A 6,270-nucleotide genomic window follows, 5' to 3' on the forward strand; every position below is an offset into this window, starting at 1 on the left:
TTTTCTTTTTATACTAAGTTTATATTTAGTAAGAACTAGTTGAATTAAGAACTAGTTGAACATGCCATATTTGGTGTTATTTTTTAGTTTAAGCAATTATTTCATGTTTTGGTTACACCTCTGAGTGGCCTATGTTTTGCCGGAGTGTTGATTAATTTCTGTTCCGGCAAATTTCAGGCGCTCGATATGTCCTTTTTTAGCAAAGGTCATGCCGGATTTTTCCGTGAATTCTGGCATGACTTGTGCTAGAATATGTACAAGTTTAATCTTTGAATTATGAACGTAGGAAATGTCGTACTCGGACAACGACAGTCTCCCGGGGGAGTTCAGTTGGTGCCACGATGATCGAGGTATGTGCGACAGGTTCGTTCAGCTGGATGAAGATCGGCGCTTCAGCATTAAGCTCGAGGAGACTTTCGATGTTGAAACGGTACGCAACAACGACAAGTGTTTTTTTCATAATTAAGCATGACTTCAACTATTTCAACGTCTAATTTTCATCTTTTACAATTCGACTAGCTTATCCCATGCCATGCAAGACGCTATGTCTTGGAGAGGATGGGTTTTGAAGACCATGAAAATTTTCAAACAAAGAAAATACACCTAAGGACCCATCATGATATCGATTTTGAAGTAAATATGTATAATTCTCAGAGCGTAACCCATTTTGGTTGCCAAAATTGGGAAGCACTTTGCAAAATGTATGGTTTTTATGAGGGTATGATTGTCAGCATGGATCTTGGTGATCCTGACATCGAGCAAGACAATATGAACATTTGGGTCCTTGTTGATACGCTTCCGATTCTACCGCAATGTGAGTTTCTCAAACATAGTTATTAACTAATTTATATTGTTTATTTCAAAATAGTTGACAGCTTATTTCCATTAACAGCTTATTTTGAATCTTCAAAGAATGTGCAGAAGATGGTAGACAAAACCCACTACACTGATGGCTCCGAATTAACTTATAAGGAGAAAAATCATCTGATTGCTTATTGTACTTTGTTGAGAATTACAATACCTATTATCGAACTCCTCCAAATTATGGTGAATACGTGCCACTAGTGCACGTGTTGAACCACGATAACTTCTATGGAGATACCCTGGTAAGATATTTTACTATTACGACATCCGTGCATCTTTTGCATACTTCTAAAACTAGTACATCATTGCTAACTACGAAGTTATTACTATGTTTTTCAACAAAAAATCCCGATGGATTGTGTGCCTTATCTAATGTATTACAATGGTCGCCTTGAAGTTCTGAACCTACAGCCAGGTCATCCTACGGATCTCACCTGTGCATATCGAATTTCTGAAACCGGTGAACACATGCTAATCAAAGAGTGGAAAAATGTTTGGACATTCGTAAGGAGGTTCTTGGAAGCAACATTAAGCGAAAGGCAAGAATTGGAGACAGGATAATCTGCATTCTCCATAATGGAGAGCGAGGGGCTATCTTGTTTTTTGCTATTTTACCTTAGAGAATATAGTAGGTCCTAAGAGAATGCAGTAGGTCCTATGAGGTACAATATGTTTATTATGTGATACAATGTGTTAGAGTTGAAGATGTGAGGAGTACTTGTGATTACGACTAGTGACCAATGATATGATGATGATGATGATGATGATGATAAGTTGTTAATGATATGATGATGATGATGATATTTATTATATCATTGGGTGAAAGAACCGCGGATTAGTTTCAAGTGGATGTCTGTCCACTTGAAACTAGTCCACACGGTTCTTTCACCCCGTGATGTAATAACTCATTATGATGTAAAAACAATTTGTAAATTCATGTTGTATGAAAATTTGTGTAAAGGTGTACGAATACAACATGAAATAAAAAAGAAATAAAATACAAAATAATAGTAGCAGCGCAGGCAGAGAGAAGCGCTACTACTAATTACTAGCAGCGCTCCTCCTGGAACTCGCTGCTACTAAGTCGATTTAGCCGTAGCGTGGGTGGAGGCACGATACTGCTATTCGTTAGCTGTAGCGCCTTATCAGTAGCGCACCACCCCGCGCTACTGATAGGTCTAAAACCCGCGCTGCTGCTAGCCTTTTCCCTAGTAGTGACGGGATCACATTATTAGGAGAACCAGGTGATACCCCGCGCGTTGCAGCGGGAATTTGTTGTGTTTTTTCAAGTAACATCCACATAGCAAAAAAGATGAAATATTAATCAATAATATGGTAGATTTCATATAGAGGTTATAATAATTAACAATATGACAGATTCAATCTATATGTTATTCAAATTTATTTGTGGTATAAATAGATGTTGTATGGTAGCAGTTTGTAGCATGAACCATATTCTTAGCAGTATACATTTGATGTTGTTCGTGAGTGTCATCTTGGCAGTGGCGAAGCTACGTGTTAGTCTGTGGGGTCAGTTGACCCCATAGCTTTTTAGAAAATAAGCCTAAAACACTATTCATACTGAAAAAAAATCAAAATATACCATTGACCCCACACATACCTTTCGCTAGCCTCGCCGCTGCGTCTTGGTAGTCGACAATGTGTCTAAAGACAGATGATCCCCAAACAATGTGTTAGCAGTGTGTTAAGGTGTGGGCTCACATATAAAAGTAAAAAAAAACATTACTTTTTTTTGTATTCTTCACCATTGCAGTTGCATCTGTGTATTCCTTCTTAGCTTCTCTAATTGAAATGACAAAAGAATATGGCATATCATTGTTTCAAGAATTAAAAGGAAACCTGCAGAAGTCATATGTTGTCTATCAGGGGTAGATGCACAAAGGTAAAAGGTGAAATGAAAATATATAGCCAATGGGTTATGTTATCAAGAGTTTCTTTTTAGTTGAGAAAGGGACCAATGCATTTCCTGATTTCCATTGCTACATTTAGCTAACGCCTAATACAAAACAAAATTGAGAATCTCAATGAAAACTATTGCTAAGATTATCCCTGAAGATCTATTGTTAAGATCATCACATCATTAAACATCGGAAATGCAAAAGGTAACCAAAAAAAGCAGAAATACTATTAGTGAAGTGCTCATAAAACGGACAAAAATTGAACCTCCTCTTGGGCCATAAATCTAAATAAACATGTTAATATTTGCTAGCCCTTGCCTCTGGTTTCAGTTGGCATGAAGCAATGTGTGTCATGCAGCTGTTGCATGGAGAAGGAAAAATATAAGCAGGTAGAGGAATAAAAAATGAGATAATAATAAAGTACAACAGGAATTGAATCTTGTGGCTATATGTGGATTTCTCACTGGCTGGATCCTATTGTCCATGAACATAAGCATCGGTCATATTCTGCATACCTGCAAGAATGAACCCATAACTAAACCAATCAATAACTGCATTTGCAGCAAACAACCAAGGAAATAAAAAGCGTCGTCTGGTATCCAAGAAGAGACGCTACATCAACAAACCGTGTGATCCCCTATACCGAAGCTGTCATCACATGGAAGCGGGAGGGATCAAATAAATTATATTTGGAAGGAGATCGTATGTACAAATCAGATGGATTGTGTCGCTCACCATGATTGTCCTTCACCTTTTTACTCTTGGAGATGGTCATTGAAGAGTACAGGATGAGCAGCTTCTTTGTTTTCTGTCTGTAACCTATGAGCAAGTTCACAATCAGATGGCGTGCAACGGAAACGATTCATGATGGCAGCAGCAGAGCCATTGGAGGATAGCGAGAATGGCGACGGGATGGGATGGGATGGGATGCGTTGGTGGAGGGGACCATGAGTCGGAGATTTATAGAATGGGATTTAGTGCAGAAGCAGAGAAGCTGAAGAGGGTGAGAGAAATCAACCGATGGTACTGAGAAGCTGATGAGACCGATCTGGGGAAGATGATAGGGCGCAACGCCCAACACGGTCTTTTTTTTCCTTTGGGTGAGCGAAGCTAAGTTGTCGATCTGTCGCTCCTCCGGCACCTGGACCGAAGTAGCCAGCTATAGAGCCCATACATCGTACGTGCAAAGAGGCTTCCTCCCACCAGGACCAAAAACAGCCAACTATCTAGCGCACAACTCTGCTAAAAAAACATTCTAGCCCACAACCTGGCTGCTCCAGCCCAAGTCAAAGATTGAAGCGTACGGGTACAGCCCAACTAAATCAAGCAGCGAGCGTATGGAGGCACGCAGCGAACGGGGTGGATGGAAAGGAACGAATCGGTATGTTCCACTTAGCGGTGGCACCTCTTAGTAATTTTGTGAACTATTGATCAGACGGTTGCAGACTCCTGAGCTATATCACATCAAGGGCTAGAACAATTCGAGTGACGTGGCTTCATGAGAAGGCAGGAAAATCATCTAGTGGGGTGCCCCTATTTAGATATAGAAGATGATGTGATGGACAAGATCCAATCCTAAGCCTAACACAAGATCGTGTAGTTCGTATGCTAAAGCTTTTCTAATGTCAAGTATCATTTCTTTAGACCATGAGATTGTGCAACTCCCGGATGCCGTAGGAGTGCTTTGGGTGTGCCAAACGTCACAACGTAACTGGGTGGCTATAAAGGTGCACTACGGGTATCTCCAAAAGTGTCTGTTGGGTTGGCACGCATCGAGACTGGGATTTGTCACTCCATGTAATGGAGAGGTATCTCTGGGCCCACTCGGTAGACATCATAATGTGCACAATGTGACCAAGGAGTTGATCATGGGATGATGTGTTACGGAACGAGTAAAGAGACTTGCCGGTAACGAGATTGAACAAGGTATCGGGATACCGACGATCGAATCTCGGGCAAGTATCGTATCGATAGACAAAGGGAATTGTATACGGGATTGATTGAATCCTTGACATTGTGGTTCATCCGATGAGATCATCGTGGAGCATGTGGGAGCCAACATGGGTATCCAGATCCCGCTGTTGGTTATTGACCGGAGAGTTGTCTCGGCCATGTCTGCATGACTCCCGAACCCGTAGGGTCTACACACTTAAGGTTCGATGACGCTAGGGTTATAGGGAAAGTATGTACGCGGTTACCGAATGTTGTTCGGAGTCCCGGATGAGATCCCGGACGTCACGAGGAGTTCCGGAATGGTCTGGAGGTAAAGATTGATATATAGGAAGTATGGTTTTGGCCACCGTAAGTGTTCCAGGCATCACCGGTAGTGTACCGGGACCACCGGAGGGGTCCGGGGGTCCACCTGGAGGGGCCACGGGCCCCGGAGGCATACATGGGCCAAGTGTGAGAAGGGACCAGCCCCTAGGTGGGCTGGGGCGCCTCCCCACCAAGGCCCATGCGCCTAGAGAGAAGAGGGGGCAAACCCTAAGGGCAGATGGGCCCTAAGGCCCATGCCTGGTGCGCCTCCCTCTCCCCCCCACTTGGCCGCCACCCCAGATGGGGATTGGGGCTGCCGCCACCCCTAGGGTGGAAACCCTAGGTGGGGGCGCATCCCTCCCTCTCCCCCTATATATAGTGGAGGCAAAGGGGCATCCCAACACACGAAGTTCTTCCCCTGTTGGCGAAGCCCTACCCCTCTCCCTCCTCGTCTCTCGTAGTGCTTGGCGAAGCCCTGCTGGAGTCCCGCGCTCCTCCACCACCACCACGCCGTCGTGCTGCTGCTGGACGAAGTCTTCCCCAATTTCTCCTTCTCCCCTTGCTGGATCAAGGCGTAGGAGACGTCACCGGGCTGCACGTATGTTGAACGCGGAGGTGCCGTTGTTCGGTGCTTAGATCAGAATCAACCATGATCTGAATCGCTACGAGTACGACTCTTTCATCCACGTTCTTGTAACGCTTCCGCTTAGCGATCTAGAAGGGTATGTAGATGCACTCTCCTTCCCCTCGTTGCTAGATTACTCCATAGATTGATCTTGGTGATGCGTAGAAAATTTTAAATTTCTGCTACGATCCCCAACAATGGCATCATGAGCCAGGTCTACGCGTAGTTTCTATGCACGAGTTGAACACAAAGCAGTTGTGGGCGTCGATATTGTCAATTTACTTGCCGTTACTAGTCTTATCTTGATTCGGCGGCATCGTGGGATGAAGCGGCCCGGACCGACCTTACACGTACGCTTACGTGAGACTGGTTCCACCGACTGACATGCACTAGTTGCATGAGGTGGCTAGCGGGTGTCTGTCTCTCCCACTTTAGTCGGATCGGATTCGATGAAAAGGGTCCTTATGAAGGGTAAATAGAAATTGGCATATCACGTTGTGGTTTTGGCGTAGGTAAACGTTCTTGCTAGAAACCTATAGCAGCCACGTAAAAACTTGCAACAACAATTAGAGGACATCTAACTTGTTTTTGCAGCATGTGCCGTGT

Source organism: Triticum aestivum, chromosome 6A (assembly GCF_018294505.1).
Source record: "Triticum aestivum cultivar Chinese Spring chromosome 6A, IWGSC CS RefSeq v2.1, whole genome shotgun sequence".
Classification (NCBI taxonomy): Eukaryota; Viridiplantae; Streptophyta; class Magnoliopsida; order Poales; family Poaceae; genus Triticum; species Triticum aestivum.